The 16,559-nt window shown below is 45.6% G+C and overlaps 1 protein-coding gene across 4 annotated transcripts in view; it reads right to left on the bottom strand.

The window, feature by feature from the left end:
• Positions 1-16,547, bottom strand: part of Armh1 (armadillo like helical domain containing 1) — a 46,717-nt gene extending 30,170 nt beyond the window's left edge. For 3 of the 4 annotated variants that reach the window (XM_052716275.1, XM_052716277.1, XM_052716278.1), the window contains exon 1: positions 16,434-16,546. The gene's annotated coding sequence lies outside the window, so the exon portion shown is untranslated. Of the gene's footprint in view, positions 1-16,433 lie in introns of all 4 variants that reach the window. The other variant, XM_052716276.1, reaches the window with a different exon arrangement.
• Between the last annotated feature and the right edge of the window lie 12 nt (positions 16,548-16,559).

The raw sequence follows: 16,559 nt of genomic DNA, 5'->3' as shown, positions 1-16,559 counted from the left end.
TCTTCATCGTAGCACCGGACACCTTGTTTCTTGATTTACTCCTTTGTTTAACTGGGGCATGCTCTGTAGTGGTGAATGTAGGTGTGTCCCGGAAAATCTGCTAACGCCTCTTCTATTGGAGGCTAACCCCTATTGGACGGGCTGGGTGTGTGACTCCATGTAACAAATAAGGCAAGGCTTGATCCATCACACAGTCCCCTTTGCTTCTGTTGGTAAGTCTGACGTCATTCTGATTCCTGCCTGTGCCTTGGTGGCTCTCCTCTCCTCAGGACTTTGAAACCTTTTCTGAAACTGTGGACCTGGCATGAAGCCCAGTAGTGGAGCGCTAACTTGAGCATGCGTGAGTCCTGTTTGAATAATTCGAACTGCGGAGATGGGCACAGATCTTGTGCTTGATGGGTACAAGGTTTGAGGATGGCACAGAGCCTTTTATTTTATTGTATTAAAAAACATTAGAAATACAATTATTTATTTGTGCACGCACACATTTGTGCATGCCACACTGTATGTGCAGAGGTCAGAGCACAACTTGTAGAAACAGGTTCTCTCTTTCCATCATATGGGTCCCAGAATAGAACTAAGCTCATCTAACCACTGAGCCATCCTTACCCCCTTTTTGTTTTGAAAGATTTTTTTATTTTTGTCATATGTGTATGGGTGTTCATCTGCATGCATATATATATATATATATATATATATATATATATATATATATCACCTGTGTCTGGGGCTTCCTCAGAGCCAGAAGAGGACCTCAGATTCTCTGGAACCAGAGTCACAGGTAGTTGTAAACCACAATGTGGGTGTTGAGAACCTAACACAAGGCCTCTGCAAGAGCAGCCAATGCTCTTAACCTCTGAGCGTCTCTCCAGCCCTCCATAGAGCCTTATGAAGAAATCATTATAGTTCTAATAGTGTGATCTGATAGGGCCAGCACAGGACATCAGCCCAGGACACTTGCTTTGGTTTGGGTGCTGGCTGTTACGGAAGGCCTATGGCCAGCCAGGGGAGACACGGAGAAATTCTAGGCAGAGGGACTAAAGCATGCAGTTAGTTCAGAGGTGAGTGAGCAGACAATAAAGATCCCCTTGCCCCTGCCTCTTCTGCTCAACTAAAGGCATGTGCCACCATGCCTGGCATGGCTTGTTTTGGCAATCTCTTGATTATTGCCTCCAGTGACTGGAGAATGGGACTGGAGAGATGGTTCAGTTGTTAAAAGTGCTTGCTGTTCTTCCAGAGGCTGGGGTGCAGTTCGAAGCACCCATGTTGGGCAGCTCACAACTGCTGTAACTCCAGTTCTGGGGATCTGACACCCTCTTCTGGCCTCCATGGGCACCTGCACACACATGGCATACATTCATTCAAACATACACATTAGAAAAAAAAAAAAGATGGGGCAGGAGATACAGTTCATCAGTTAGAAGCACAGACTGCCCTTGGAGAAGAGCTGGGTTTGATTCCTAGTACCTATATGGTGGCTCACAACCTTCTGTCACTCCAGTTTCAGGGGATCAGATGCCCTCTTCTGGCCTCCAAGGCACTAGGCATGCACATGTGCACAGACATTCATACGGCAAAACACTCATACACATAAAGCAATAAAAAAACCTTGAAAATTAAGTAACTAATAAAAGGATGCTTGAAGAGGCAAGACTGGAGGTGGGTGCCAGCTCAGAAGCCATGCTCAGGGCACCACGGGGAAGACAGAAGCAGAACTCCTCTCAGGAAGAGACAACAGGACCGGAGGATGAGAGAAGGGAGGAACCAAGCATGCTCACAGGAAGCGCAGGGCCCGTCAGGAGAACCCCAGCCCACGTCTCCATTTTTCTTTGCAGTGCTGGGGATAGAACCTAGGGTCACTTACAATGTAGGCAAACACTATGCCACTGAGATACACTCCATGTGGCCTAGGCTGTCCTCAACTTGCTATGTAGCCCAGGGTGACCCTGAACATGCTCACACACACCATACACAATAATAATAAATAGATTTTAAAGAAGGTCCCTATCTAACCTTATCCCTGTTCACGTTCATATGACTAGACCTCCAGTGCTCAATCTCCCAGACCTTCCAGAACTCTCAATGATGCCCTGCCACCAAGAGTGGCCAGCTTCCAAGCCGGGCAGTGGTGGCGCACGCCTTTAATCCCAGCACCCAGGAGGCAGAGCCAGGCCAATCTCTTTGAGTTCGAGGCCAGCCTGGTCTACAGAATGAGATCCAGCGCAGGCACCAAAACTACACGGAGAAACCCTGTCTTGAAAAACCAGAATAAAAAATTTTTGTCCTTTGGCAAAACCTCTGGGCCATTTGGGACTCGTGGCTCTGTGGTCCTTCTTCTATCACCTTTCTCTCTCCCTGTGCTGTCAAAATGAACCCTCCCCTCGCTGGAGGCTGAGCTCAAGGGTAAGGGTTGATGTCCCTGTCCCTGTGTCCCGGGGCAGGGTGGCATAAAATAGATGTTTAAAAATGCCTGCCGCCTGATTAGAAGCCAGCCAGCTCTTGTTTTGATGGTTATATCCGAATGCCCATGATATGTAGGTACATAAAACTACTGCCTTCTCCAAGCTGCCATGTGCAGAGTGGTGGAAGCACCATCCAAGGAGGCCAGCACGAGGTCTATGAGGCATTTTACGGCAGCGACAGGGACGGCCATGTCAGCGTGGCGTCATCTTTGGACACTAAGGACAGGGATTTGGTGCCATGAACGGTCAGTTAAATTGTAATTGGAGAGAGCTGTTCTTCTGAAAACCATAATGTTCTTCAGTTGCAGCCAAATGGCATCCAAGAAGGGGAGAAAAATTTTTTGAAATGTCAAAGAAATCATTTCCAATTTGGTGCTCACCAGCAGAGACTCTAATGATCAGGAGAAATGAGAAGCAAACAAATTAGCACTAATGGAAAATGGCTTTTGGGGAAGAGGATTTAAATTACAGTCAGCCCATCATGGCATGCAGCGGGCAATAAAAGTCAGTTTCACCAGCTTGATCCGAACCGGAGCTCCCGTGGAATGCCAGAGAAAAACGTCCGACTCCATCATGCTCATTGGACTCTCTCTCTAAGTGGCAGCCAATTACAACTCATTATTTTACCTTGGAGAGAAAATGATGTGAGAAATCACAGTACATGAAATTAAAATCCAGATTAGAAACCTTCATCCAAATTGTTTGTGGCCTTCTAGCCTTGGCAAAGTCTTCTGCAAGAATGACCAGCATGCCTTGTCTTCTTTCCAGAACGAACTCTTTGATTTCCCCTCCATCATCAGAGGTGATTAAGAAGTGGGGTCTTATCCACAAATCATTTCTACAGTGGCCAAAAAGTCCTTCAAGCAAGCAAACCAAAATCACAAAATTTCAAAATCTAGCTCCCATGCTAAGTCAGAGGTCCTTAGCCACACTCAGAAGGAAGCTACCAACCATCAACAACTATGAGGAGCCAGGCCTGTAACCCAGCACCTGGGAGACTGAGGCAGGGGAACTACCATAAATTCAAGGCTACTCTGGGTTATGTAACAAGCACCAGGCCATCCAGGACAGTATAGCAAGATCTCAAAAGAACAAACCAAGCCAGACAAACAAACAAACAAAAACAAACAAGAGCTCACTACGTCTTGTTTCTGGATAAAATTTCCCAGAGAGCTCCCCTTGCCAACTCTGTCCCCTAAATGCAGGACAGAATCTGGAGGCAGAAGCTGGTGTAGAAGCCATGAAGGGGTGCTTCTTTTTGGCTTGCTGTCCATGGCAAGCCATCATAAAAGCAAGAAACTTCCAAGACATGGTTATCAGCCTGGCTCACGCTCCCCAGGTCCCCTCACAGACAAAGAGGTCACTGGATCCCATTCCTGGGGGAGGTCACAGGTCAGAATGAAACAAGGCCTTCCCCTTGGAGTCTTGGCCTGCTTCCCCACCCTCAGCCTTCACACAGAGATAGATAAGTCGTGTGTGCTAGTTTTATGTCAACTTGACACAATTTAGAGTTATTGGAAAGGAGGGAGTCTCAGTTGAGAAAACACTTCTCTAAGATCCAGCTGTAAAGCATTTTCTTAATTAGTGATTAATGTGGGAGGGCCCAGCTCATTGTGGGTGGGGCTATCCCTGGGCTGATGGTCCTGGGTTCCATAAGAAAGCAGACTGAGCAAGCCACGGACAGCAAGCCAAAAAGGAAGCATCCCTTCATGGCTTCTGCCCCAGCTTCTGCCTCCAGGTTGTTGTCCTGCCTGAGTCCCTGCCCTCACTGCTTTTGATGATGAACTGTCATATAGAAGTGTGAGTGCAATAACCCCTTTCCTCCCCAAGTTGCTTTTGGTCATGGTGTGTCATCACAGCAATAGTCACCCTAACTAAGACATTGTGTGTCACTCAAAGATGGAAATACACTTTGAAAAACGTGTTTAGAAATACATCCTTGTGTGTACATCACAGAACGTAATTACATGAACTCATATATCTAGACAATATGATATGGCCTGATGCTACTAGGCTACAAATCTATACAGCATGCTACCACACTAGCTGTAGGTAACGTAACACATTAGTCACTGCATATCTGAACACTGAAAACATGTCAAGGGCTGGAGAGATGGTTCCATAGCTAAAAGCACTTTTCAGAGGATCTGGGTTCAGGTTCCAGCATCTACATGGTGGTTTGTAACCACACATAACTCCAGTTCCAGGAGACAGATGAACTCTTCTGACCTCTGCAGGCGATACATGTACATGCATGTAGGCACAACAATTACATCCATAAAATAAATAGCTAAAAGGCTGGAAATGTAGTTCAACGGCATAGAATCTGCTTTAGTACGTGTGAAGCCCTGGGCTTGATATCATAGCCATAAAAAAATGACACACCTGTGTAGGGCACTTCCTAATGGAGCCTAGAGAATCCGAGGTTGTTTTGTGTGACACTGTAAGTAGTGTGAGAGTGAAGGCCTAAGATGTTAGAGTAGGTTATGTAGATTTTACTTATTATTTGTTTATTAATTATTTTGAGACAGGGTCTATGTAGCTCTGGTTATCCTAGAACTCACTATGTAGACCAGGCTGGTCTTGAAATCCCAGAGCTGTCTGCCTCTACCTCCCAAGGCTGGGATTAAAAGTGTGCACCACCATGCCGGGTCTGTGTACAGATTTTATAAGTACCACATTCTGGGCTGTTATTTGCTGTGGCTATCGCTCTATATAAATAAAACACTGATTGGCCAGTGGCCAGGCAGGAAGTATAGGTGGGACAAGGAGAGAGGAGAAGGCTGGGAAGTGGAAGGCTGAGGGAGAGAGACCTGCCAGCCACCGCCATGACAAGCAAGATGTAAGGTACCGGTAAGCCATGAACCACGTGGCAACTTATAGATTAATAGAAATGGGTTAATTCAAGATAGAAGAAGTAGATAACAAGAAGCCTGCCACGGCCATACAATTTATAAGTAATATAAGCATCTGAGTGATTATTTTATACGTGGGTTGTGGGACTGTGGGGCTTGGTGGGACCTGGAGAGAAGATCTCCAGCAACAGTTATTACATGTATAAACATTTTTATTTCTTCAATAATAAATTCACTTTAAAACAAAGAACAAAACACAAATGAAAATGTGCTGGAGCTTAGAGGCCTGGTGAGCAGGCATGAGAACCCGGGGAGATGGTGGAACCCTTTGGGAGATGGATCTGTTGGGAAGAGGCCAATCACCGGTGCCCGCTGTCAAAGGGGATGCTGGGACCCCAGGCTGTGGCTTCTCTCTCCCACAGTCACAGTCTCCTCATCCTGGCATTCTGCTTGCCACCAGCGGGGGAGCTGAGAGGCCGACCAAACCCTGGAACCTCTCAAGAATGAACCACAGTAAACCTCTATTTAAGTTGCTTCTCTCATTTTGTTACAAAGCATTTTGCTACTTGTCCAACATATTCAGCTTACTGTTATTTGTTTGTTTGTTTGGAAATAGTGTCTCTTTACATAGCCCTGACTATACTAGAATTCACTATGTAGATGAGGCTGGCCTGGAATTTACAGAAATCCCTGTGTTCCTGCCTCTGTGCTGGGATTAAAGACGTGTGCCACCATACCCAGCACTTACTGTTACTTTCTATACACAATGTCAGTTCTTTTTAAAGTACTTTTCTCTCTTTTTAAAGACAGAGCCTCATACAGCCCAGGCTTGCCTCAGACTCCCTATATGGGGGAGGAAGACCATGGATTTTCTTTGCATATGTGTATTTGTGGTGTGTGTATGCACGTTTGTATGTATGTGGATAGGTGCATGTGCTGAAACTGAGTGTCTTTTATTGCTCTCCACTTTATTTATTGAAATGTTGTGGAACAAGCCTTTTCTACACTATGAATATGTATTACCCTCATTGGTTAATAAAAAGCTGACAGGCTGGTAGCTGGGCAAGAAGTTAGGAAAGAAAGCCAAACAAAATGATGGGAAGAAGGAAGGTGGAGTCAGGAGAGATGCCAGCCACCAGCTGGAGGAACAAGACATGCGAGAGGACAGGTAAAGCCACGAGCCATGTGGCAAAACATAGATGAATAGAAATGGACTAATTTAAATGTGAGAGCTAGTTAGTAATAAATCTGAGCTATTGGCCGAGCATTTATAAGTAATATAAGCCTTTGTGTAGTAATTTGGGAAGTGGCTTCTGGGTATTTGGGAATAGGCAGGCAGGAGAGAAATGTCTGTTTATATATGGTGCCCAACATGGGGCACCAGATGATGCATAAATTTAATTAATTTTATCAATAAAAACCAGGAGTCAGATAGGGGGTAAAAACCTGAAAGAGCAGAGAAGCAGGGAGCAGCCACCAATGACTTCTTACCTTTTCTGTTCCTCCAACCAAAAAGGCTGAGATCCTGTCTCAGCCCTGCCTTACCACTTCCTGTCCCTCTCTCTACAGTCCTCCAAACCTCTATGGTTAACTAGTGGCTAGCTCCACCCTCTGACTCCAAGCAAGCTTTATTTGTCAAAACACAAACAAAATATCACACAACAGAAACATGGTTTCTTGACGAACAGAGAGCTTGCCAATTCTGGGTAGTATACCTGGCCAGGTTGTCCCAGGGATTCCCTGTCTCTGCCTCCCAAGTGCTTGCCATTTCTGCCCAACTTATGTGGGTTCTGGGGATCTGAACTCTGGTGTTCAAACCTACTTGCACAGTCAACACAAGATTTGGAGGTGTTTTTTTTTTTTTTTTTTTTTTTGAGACAGGGTTTCTCTGTGTAGCTTTGCACCTTTCCTAGAACTCGCTTTGTAGACCAGGTTGGCCTCAAACTCACAGAGATCCACCTGCCTCTGCCTCCCAAGTGCTGGGATTAAAGGCGTGCGCCACCACCGCCGGGCTCAATTTGGAGCTTTTAAAAAAATGTATTTACTTTTATTTTATGTGCAGTGGTGTTTTGCCATGGGTGTCCTCTGAAATGGAGTTACAGACAGTTGTGAGCTGTCATGTGGGTGCTGGGAATTGAACCCAGGTTCTCTGGAAGAGCAGCCAGTGCTCCTAACCACTGAGCCACCTCTTCAGCCCCAATTTAGAATGTTTGATTTCACGCTTTTACCTCTTTCCCTATATCTCCTTACATAACCTATATATAATTATTAATATATAATTATTCACTCACAAGCCCCACTTTTCTTCTACCCAGACTCACTCTGCCCTTAATTCTATTCCCCAGACCTCCTCTCCAGCTCTGCAAAACACAACTTAGATCTCACCACAGTCTCCCCCACTCTCCTCATCCCTCCCAAGGCTCCACAGCCACACTCTCCCCCACTCTCCTCATCCCTCCCAAGGCTCCACAGCCACACTCTCCCCCACTCTCCTCACCCCTCCCAAGGCTCCACAGCCACACTCTCCCCCACTCTCCTCACCCCTCCCAAGGCTCCACAGCCACACTCTCCCCCACTCTCCTCACCCCTCCCAAGGCTCCACAGCCACACTCTCCCCCACTCTCCTCACCCCTCCCAAGGCTCCACAGCCACACTCTCCCCCACTCTCCTCACCCCTCCCAAGGCTCCACAGCCACACTCTCCCCCACTCTCCTCACCCCTCCCAAGGCTCCACAGCCACACTCTCCCCCACTCTCCTCACCCCTCCCAAGGCTCCATGTTTCATCTCCTTCATTCCCGTCTTTCTTCCTCTTCCTGGCCCCCTCACTCTGCCGTGACAATTCTTCCTCCACCCTCAGCTCCCTCACGACCACTCTGCCCAGCTCCAAAGCTGTGTCCTGGGCTCTGCAAAGCCTTCACTGGTGGTGGCCTCTTATACTCTCACATCCCAAGGACTGAGAGGGGGAACTGGTGTCTCCTCAGCAAAGCCCATCCAAGTTTCTTATCCTATATCCTCATTTATTTTTTTATTTTATAATTTAAATTAATTTTCCATATCAGCTACGGATTCCCCTGTCCTCCCTCCTCCCGCTGCCCCCCCTCCCCCCCAACCCACCCCCCATTCCCATCTCCTCCAGGGCAAGGACTCCCCTGGGGATTCAGCTCAACCTGGTAGATTCAGTTGAGGCAGGTCCAGTCCCCTCCTCCCTTCACCCAGGCTGAGCAAAGTGTCTCAGCATAGGTAGGCCCCAGGTTCCAAACATATGTACTCACTCATAGGTGGATACTAGATGTAAAACAAAGGGTGACTAGACTGTTACTCACAACTCCAGGGAGGTAACCTAGTAAAGAGGACCCTAAGAAAGACACAGGGATCGCCCAATGACAGAGAAATGGATGAGATCTATATCCTCATTTAAAAGCCCCTGAGATGCTAAGGGTCAGGCCATTCATGTGTATGTACCTTTGTCCCCCATGCTGACACCAAAAAGACCTGTTTTATTCTTCAAAGATAAATATCTAAGGGGCCATGAGAGGGCTCAGTGGGTAAAAGGGCTTGCTGATAAGCCTAGTGACCTGGGTTCAATCCCCAGGACCCACAAAGTGGAAGGAAAGAAGTGAATCCTGCAAGCTAACTTCTGAATTCCACACATGTGCTGTGGCACATGCACATAAATAAAGAGTAATTTATTTTATTTTGTTGGTATTTTGAGAAAGGGTCTCTCTCTATAGACTTAGCTGACCTGGGGCTCACTATGTAGACCAAGCTAGTCTTGAACTTATAGAGATCCATCTGTCTCCATCTCTGGAGTGCTGGGATTCAAAGGTGTGTACCACAGTATTCGGCTAGAATGTAATTTAAGAAAATGATTAGGCTGGGTGTGGTGGCAAACAAACTAACAAACAGAATAAAGGATTAATATTTCACTCACAGGTACGCTCTCCCCACCCATGCCCGCTCAAGGTCCGCCACTGCCTGAAGGGATCCAATGTCAGCATCCTGACTGTCTCCTGGGCTCCATGTTGGCCACACCTGAGACCTTGTCTTCACCCAGAACTACTTAAACCACATCACTATCTTATTTATCTATTTTCAAGATGTGGGTTCTTTTCCTTCACTTCATTGGGACATTGGGGGCTGGCAGTGTCTCTCTCAGCCTTCCACTTCCCAGAATTCTCCTCTCTCCTTGTCCCGCCTATACTTCCTGCCTGGCTACTGGCCAATCAGTGTTTTATTTATTAACCAATCAGAGCAACACATTTAACATCCAGAACATCCCACAGCACTTCCCCTTTTCTTTTTTTTTCCAAAAGGAAGGTTTTAACTTTCACATAGTAAAATTACATATAACAAAACAATTATCAAGCAAGAATTACAGTTACAATATCTAGTCTCTTTATAATATCTAGTCTATTTGTATTTGGCAAAATTAAAGAAGATATCCTATCTATCCTATACTTGTGAGTCTAAGGTTTCATGCCACTTTCTCTCTCTCCTATCCACATTAGGTCTTAGGGCTTGATCACTTCAATCACTCCTTTGCCAGAATCCTCAAGTTCCTGCCCTTTGTCTTCTCACTGCATCTACCTGATAAACTCAGCGATTCCCCCAGCCTCCCCGCACCTGCCATTATGTAGCTGAATATTGTTGGGGGGGAGATAATGTACTGCCATTCAGACTGGTGCTACGGCTCCGGCTCTCAGACCACAACAGGCACATGACAGTAGAAGTCTCTAGACTTCCTTAGATGTCTTCTCCTTCACTGTTGCTATCTATTCTTTCCAACCTCAAACAGGATCTCTAATCCTGACTCTCACTGGCTAACAGGTCCCTGTGTCTCAGAGAGAACGTGCCACTTGTGCTGGCTATTACTGGTTGTCATCTGGAATTAACTATAACCCTATCAGCTGGGTACACCTTTGAGGGGCTTTTCTTTTCTTTCTTTCTTCTTTCTTTCTTTCTTTCTTTCTTCTTCTTTTTTTTTTTTTTAAGATTTATTATGTGTACACTCTTCTGCTTGCATGTATGCCTGCAAGCCAGAAGAGGGCACCAGATCTCATTACAGATGGTTGTGAGCCACCATGTGGTTGCTGGGAATTGAACTCAGGACCTCTGGAAGAGCAGCCAGTGTTCTTAACCTCTGAGCCATCTCTCCAGCCCGAGGAATTTTCCTTGATTGGGCTGTTTGAAGTGGGAAGACCCACCCTAAATCCAGATCTCTTGAGGTGGGAAGATCCAATTTAAATCTGCACCACACTTCTGGTGGCAGCCTATATAAAGGACATGGAAGAATGAAGCACCTGCTCTTTGTCTGGTTGTCCTCACTTGTGACTCACTGATATCAGCACCTACTTCTTTATGATTCCAGCATTTACTGAAGACCACCTTAGACATTCAGCCCTATGGACTGAACAAGCACTGGACTCTCGGACTTTCTATTGGGAGACAGCCATTGTTGGAATAGCTAGACCACAGTCTGTAAGCCACTCTAATAAACCCCATATATATTCATTCTGTGTTCTGTTCCTCTAAAAACACTGACTAATACACCATTAAACAAGAATTCCCTAAGTTTCTCATTACCACACCTACCAATGCCTTAATCTCAACATGCATTCTTCCTTTCTGTCACGTTTCAAATGTTTCTTTGTGTGTGTGTGTGTGTGTGTGTGTGTATGCATATGGAAGTCAGAGGTCAATGCTGGGTGTCTTAGTCAGTGTTCTAGTGCTGTGAAGAGACACCACGGCCATGGCAACTATTATAAAGAAAAGCATTTAATTGGGGCTTGCTTATAGTTTCAGAGGTTTAGTCCATTATCAGCATGGTGGGAAGCAAGGCAGCATGCAGGAAGACATGGTGCTGGAGAAGGAGCTGAGAGTTCTACATCTTGATTCACAGATAACAGGAAGTAGTCTGAGATATTGGGTGAGGCTTGAGCACATATGAGCCCTCAAAACCCACCTCCACAGTGACACACTTCCTCCAACAAGACCACACCTACTTCAATAAGGCCACACCTCCTAATAGTGCCATTCCCTTTGGGGTCCATTTTCTTTCAAACCACCAGCTTTTCATGGGCTTCTGAAATCTCAAAGCCCACCCCCAGTGACACACTTCCTCCAACACGGCCACATCTTCTAATCTTTTCAAATAGTGTCATTCTGTGGTGACCAAGCATTTAAATCTATGAGCCTGTGGGGGCATTCTCACTCAAACCACCACATTTCACTCCCTGGCCCCCATAGGCTTATAGTCATATCATAATGCAAATATGCATTCAGTACAACTTCAGAAGTCCCTATAGTCTATAACAGTCTCAACAATGTTTAAAAGTCCAAAATCTCTTCTAAGACACAAGGAAATCTCTTAACTGTAACCCCTATAAAATCAAAATAAAAAAGCAGATCACATACTCCCAACATACAATGGCACAGAATATACATTACCATTCCAAACGGGAGGAAAGGAAACATAGTAAGAAAACACTGGACCAAAGCAAGACCAAAAACCAGCTGGAAAAACTCCAAATTCTGCATTTCCAAGATGTCAAAATGCTCTTCAGATCTCCAACTCCTTGCAGCTTTGTTGACCGCCACACACCTCTCTCTCTTGGGTTGCTTTCACACTCTGTTAGCAGCTTTCCTCAGCAGGTATCCCACGACTATGACTTCTCCAACATCTTGGTGTCTCCAACAAAATCCAGGCTTCACTTTCACATCTTCACACAACAGCCTTTCTGGGCTCCAAGCAGGGACTACACTGACACATGCCTGACCTTGGCGGCTTTCCTTAGTCGAGGAGGGAGATTCCACAACCCCATCTTGTATCCTGGACTCTAAAGCCATAACCATGTGGCTGAAGCTGACAAGTTCTACTGCTTGCTGGGGCTGGAACTTGGCCACCTTGTTCAAATACATTTTCATCAGCTTTCTGCTTTTGATGGTTTTCTTCACTGTTTAAATTCCTTTAATTTTTTTTTTTTTTTTTTTTTTTTGGTTTTTCGAGACAGGGTTTCTCTGTGTAGCTTTGCGCCTTTCCTGGAACTCACTTGGTAGTCCAGGCTGGCCTCGAACTCACAGAGATCCGCCTGCCTCTGCCTCCCGAGTGCTGGGATTAAAGGCGTGCGCCACCACCGCCCGGCTAATTTTTAAAATTCCTTTTCATAAGTTGGAGGCTTAGCTGTGTGGGGGTCTTGCCCCGAGGTCACCACTCCCTTTATTCCATGGAGCATCAGGTTTTTCCTTAATCTTTTTATCTCATTGAGTATTGGACTTAGCTCCATTACATTTCCTGGGTGCTCATTTCCTCCTCAAATTGTACATTTTGTATTTTCCTTGCTTGGCTTGCTCCTTTAATTATAGATCTACACAAGAGTGATATAATAACCACATGACAGAGTCAATACTAGGCTGCCTTGAAATCTCCTCTGCCAGTGCCATTAATCCAAAACTCTTCAGTTTAGCCTGTTGCAGAATATTTGTTTAACTAGGCAAAGAGAATTACATTTGTTTATGTTGTGGAATATTGTTTTAACTATGTAAAGGTATGTCACATTTGTTTATGCTGCATTTGTTTAACTGTGTAAAGATGTGTGGCTCTGCCTGCCTAAGGCACTGATTGGTCTAATAAGAAGCTGAATGGCTAATAGCTAGGCAGTAGATGGATGAGCAGGGCTAGCTGGTAAAGAGAGTGAACAGAAGGAGAAAAAGAGAGAAAAAAAGATCAAGGAACAAGGAAATGAGGATAGAAGGATGCAGGGGGCCAGCCACCCAGCTCCACAGCCAGCCATGGATAAGAAGTAAAGAAAAGTATACAGGAATAGAGAAAGGTAAAAGCCCAGAGGCAAAAGATAGATGTGATAATTTAAGTTAAGAAAAGTGGGGCTGGAGAGATGGCTTAGAGGTTAAGAGCACTGACTGCTCTTCCAGAGGTCCTGAGTTCAATTCCCATAACCACATGGTGGCCCACAACCATCTGTAATGAGATCTGGTGCCCTCTTCTGGTCGGCAGTTATACATGCTGTATACATAATAAATAAATCTTTAAAAAAAGAAAAGCTGGCAAGAAACAAGCCAAGCTAAGGTTGGGCATTTATAAGTAAGAATAAGACTCTGTGTGGGCCGGGCAGTGGTGGCGCACGCCTTTAATCCCAGCACTCGGGAAGCAGAGTCAGGTGGATCTCTGTGAGTTCGAGGCCAGCCTGGGCTACCAAGTGAGTCCCAGGAAAGGCGCAAAGCTACACAGAGAAACCCTGTCTCGAAAAACCAAAAAAAAAAAAAAAAAAAAAGACTCTGTGTGGTTTATCTGGGAGCTGGATGAGGGACCCCCAAAGAGTAAAGAGTAAAACAACCAACTACACCCAAGGCCAGCCAGACATGAAGTAGGACATACAGAATGAAAGAAAGGTCAAAGTCCTAAGGTAAAACATAGATGAAGAAAAACAAGTTAGATTAAGTTACAAGAGCTAGTGGGAGAAGCATAAGCTAAGGCAAAGCACTCATAACTAGTATTAAGTCTCTGTGTTTTTATTTGGGAGCTGGTTTGTGGCCTAAAAGAAAGCCTGCTGCATTAGCCTCAGGCAGATTTTTTGGACAAGGGCAGAAAGCAGTTACATTCTTTGCCAAAATATCACAAGAATGGTCTCTAGACCACATACTAATAATCTTCTCTTCTAAAACCTCTTTATATGGGCCATCATGATCTACATTGCTCTCAGCACCATTCTTTTCCACACCTACTAGTGTGGCCCACTAAGCCCCAGTTCCCTGCTTTCCCTCAACAGGTTACCTAATCCAAAGTCCCAAAGTCCACACTCTACCCATAAGGGCATGGTCAGGCCTGTCACAGTAATACCAGTACTGTTCCCTGGTACCAACTTCTGTCTTAGTCAGTGTTCTATTGCTGTACAGAGACCATGATCATGGCAACTTTTGTAAAGGAAAGCATTTAATTGGCGCTGGCTTACAGTTCAGAGGTTTAGTTCATTGTCAGCATGGCAGGGAACATGGTGATATGCAGGCAGACGTGGTGCTGGAGAAGTAGCTGAGAGTTCTATATCTGGATCCCACCACACTCAGTGTCTTTCTCTCTCTCCACCTTTTTATTCTTTTGGTTTTTTGTTTGTTTGTTTCGAGACAGGGTTTCTCTGTGTAGCTGTGGCTGTCCTGGAACTTGCTCTGTAGACCAAGCTGGCTTCGAACTCACAGAGATCCTTTTTATTCTTTTTTAAAATATTAATTTGTTGTCACTGTGCAGTTTTTACGTGAGTCCTGGGCATCCAAGTTGGTTCCTCATGCTCAGCCGGGAAACACTTTACTGGCGAGCCATCTCCCTGGTCACTCCTCAACCGTTTAAATTTTTCCACTTTGGGGGCCACACTCTTTTACCTGCTCTCTCCCCCCTACAGTTTTACCTTTTACCTCTTTGCTCGCTCTCTCCCACCTGAACAAAAGCCTATAGACCTAGAGGTTGCCAATAAATGGCAAATGCCTTGAAAGTATTCCATCTCTTTTTTTTCTTTTAAGATAAGTCTCGGGTAGGTAGCTCAGGCTAGCCTAGAACCCATTAAGTAGCCGAGGATGACCTTGGAACAATCAGCTTCCTCAGCCTACCTCTCAAATGCTGAGATTACAGGTTACCACCGTGCCTGTCACCTCCAATCCACCTCTCAAGCCACTGAATCTTTGCTTACTGAAACAGCCCTGGCAAAGGTCACTAGTCACTTCCTTGTTTGTGAGTCCAGTGTCATCTTTGAGATTTTATTTACCTTACTTAACCACCAGTTCTCAACACTTTCCCCTTGGCTTTCATCTCCTAGGTTCATACCCAAAGCTTTCCCCATCACTCAAACAGCTTCTTTTTCTTTTTTTCTTTTTTTTTTTTGGTTTTTCGAGACAGGGTTTCTCTGTGTAGGTTTGCGCCTTTCCTGGAACTCACTTGGTAGCCCAGGCTGGCCTCGAACTCACAGAGATCCGCCTGGCTCTGCCTCCCGAGTGCTGGGATTAAAGGCGTGCGCCACCACCGCCCGGCCTCAAACAGCTTCTTAACTGGCCTCCCTCCTTCTTCCAAACCCCAATCCGGGCTCTGCATTGTACTAAAACAACTTCCTGCTGTCTTCATGGTAAATCTAAGCCCTTGTACTCAAAGGTGCAAGACACATGGGAAAACATATTACCACTGGCATCGTCTATCTGCAAGTTCCAAGATGAGCTTGACATCAAATGCTGCCCTGGGTCTGTGCCTGTCCTTCCTATGTTTCTTTTGCACTAGTCTCCCCTCCGGCCAGAAGACAATTCACGTCATTTCTTGTACTCACCTCTCTCTGTTCCCCTTTTAAACTTTTCAGTCGTGGGTTCTTACCTTCCCTTTCTTCACAAGTCTTTCAAGACCCAGCTCCACAATTAGCCTGTTGTCACAATTGCTACTTCTCTTGGGCTCCCCCAATCCTTACTCTTCTGAAGTATTTATCCTCCCCATCGGATTAGAGGTGGTTCATACACGGTTCTTCCCTCTCTCCCATTAAGACCATAAGGACCAAGGCAGTGGTTCTCAACCTTCCTAATGCTGAGACTCTTTAATACAATTAGTTCATCATGTTGTGGTGACCCCCAGCCATAAAATTATTTCGTTGCTACTTCATAACGGCACATTTGCTACTGTTATCATAATGCAAATATCTGCTATGAGGAGTCATGACCCACAGGCCGAGAACCGCTGGACCAATGGCGGAGCTCACTAGCGCCCAAAGATTTGTATGTTGTCCAGTCTCTGGCACATACAGCTAGCTGTTCAGTAAATATTTACTAAATGCAAGAAAACTGTACTAGTCTAAGCTATTTGGCCACACCCATGAAAGGGCATTTCTTAAGTCATTATCTGAAGACCCCTTCCCAGCCAGGCAGCCAGTCTCCCACGAGTGGGAGGACCGGTCCGCACCTGCCGCCTGACGCTGTTTTGTTCGTTTTTTTTTTTTTTTTTTTTGCCTCCAGCCTGTGAACTGTGGCTGGTGATGGAGGTACACGCAGTTAGATGTGCAAGTCCAAGTTTTCTACCAGGTTCGAGAAGTCAAAGTTCTGAGATGTCCATAATACTTCCACTCTCCCACCTACTCTTACCTTCACAGGGGGATGGGGACGCTCCAAGAGTGCGGCCCGCTGACCAATACTTGATCTATATCAAGAGAGTCAGCCAATTGCTGTGGGCCAAAGACAGGAGGGGCCAGAGCGTGGTTGCTAGGGCCC

This window comes from Peromyscus californicus, unplaced genomic scaffold (assembly GCF_007827085.1).
Source record: "Peromyscus californicus insignis strain IS unplaced genomic scaffold, ASM782708v3 Scaffold_5__1_contigs__length_169319896, whole genome shotgun sequence".
NCBI classification, from domain to species: domain Eukaryota; kingdom Metazoa; phylum Chordata; class Mammalia; order Rodentia; family Cricetidae; genus Peromyscus; species Peromyscus californicus.
The sequence above is the reverse complement of the archived record's forward strand: the minus strand, read 5'-3'. Positions and strand labels throughout refer to the sequence as shown.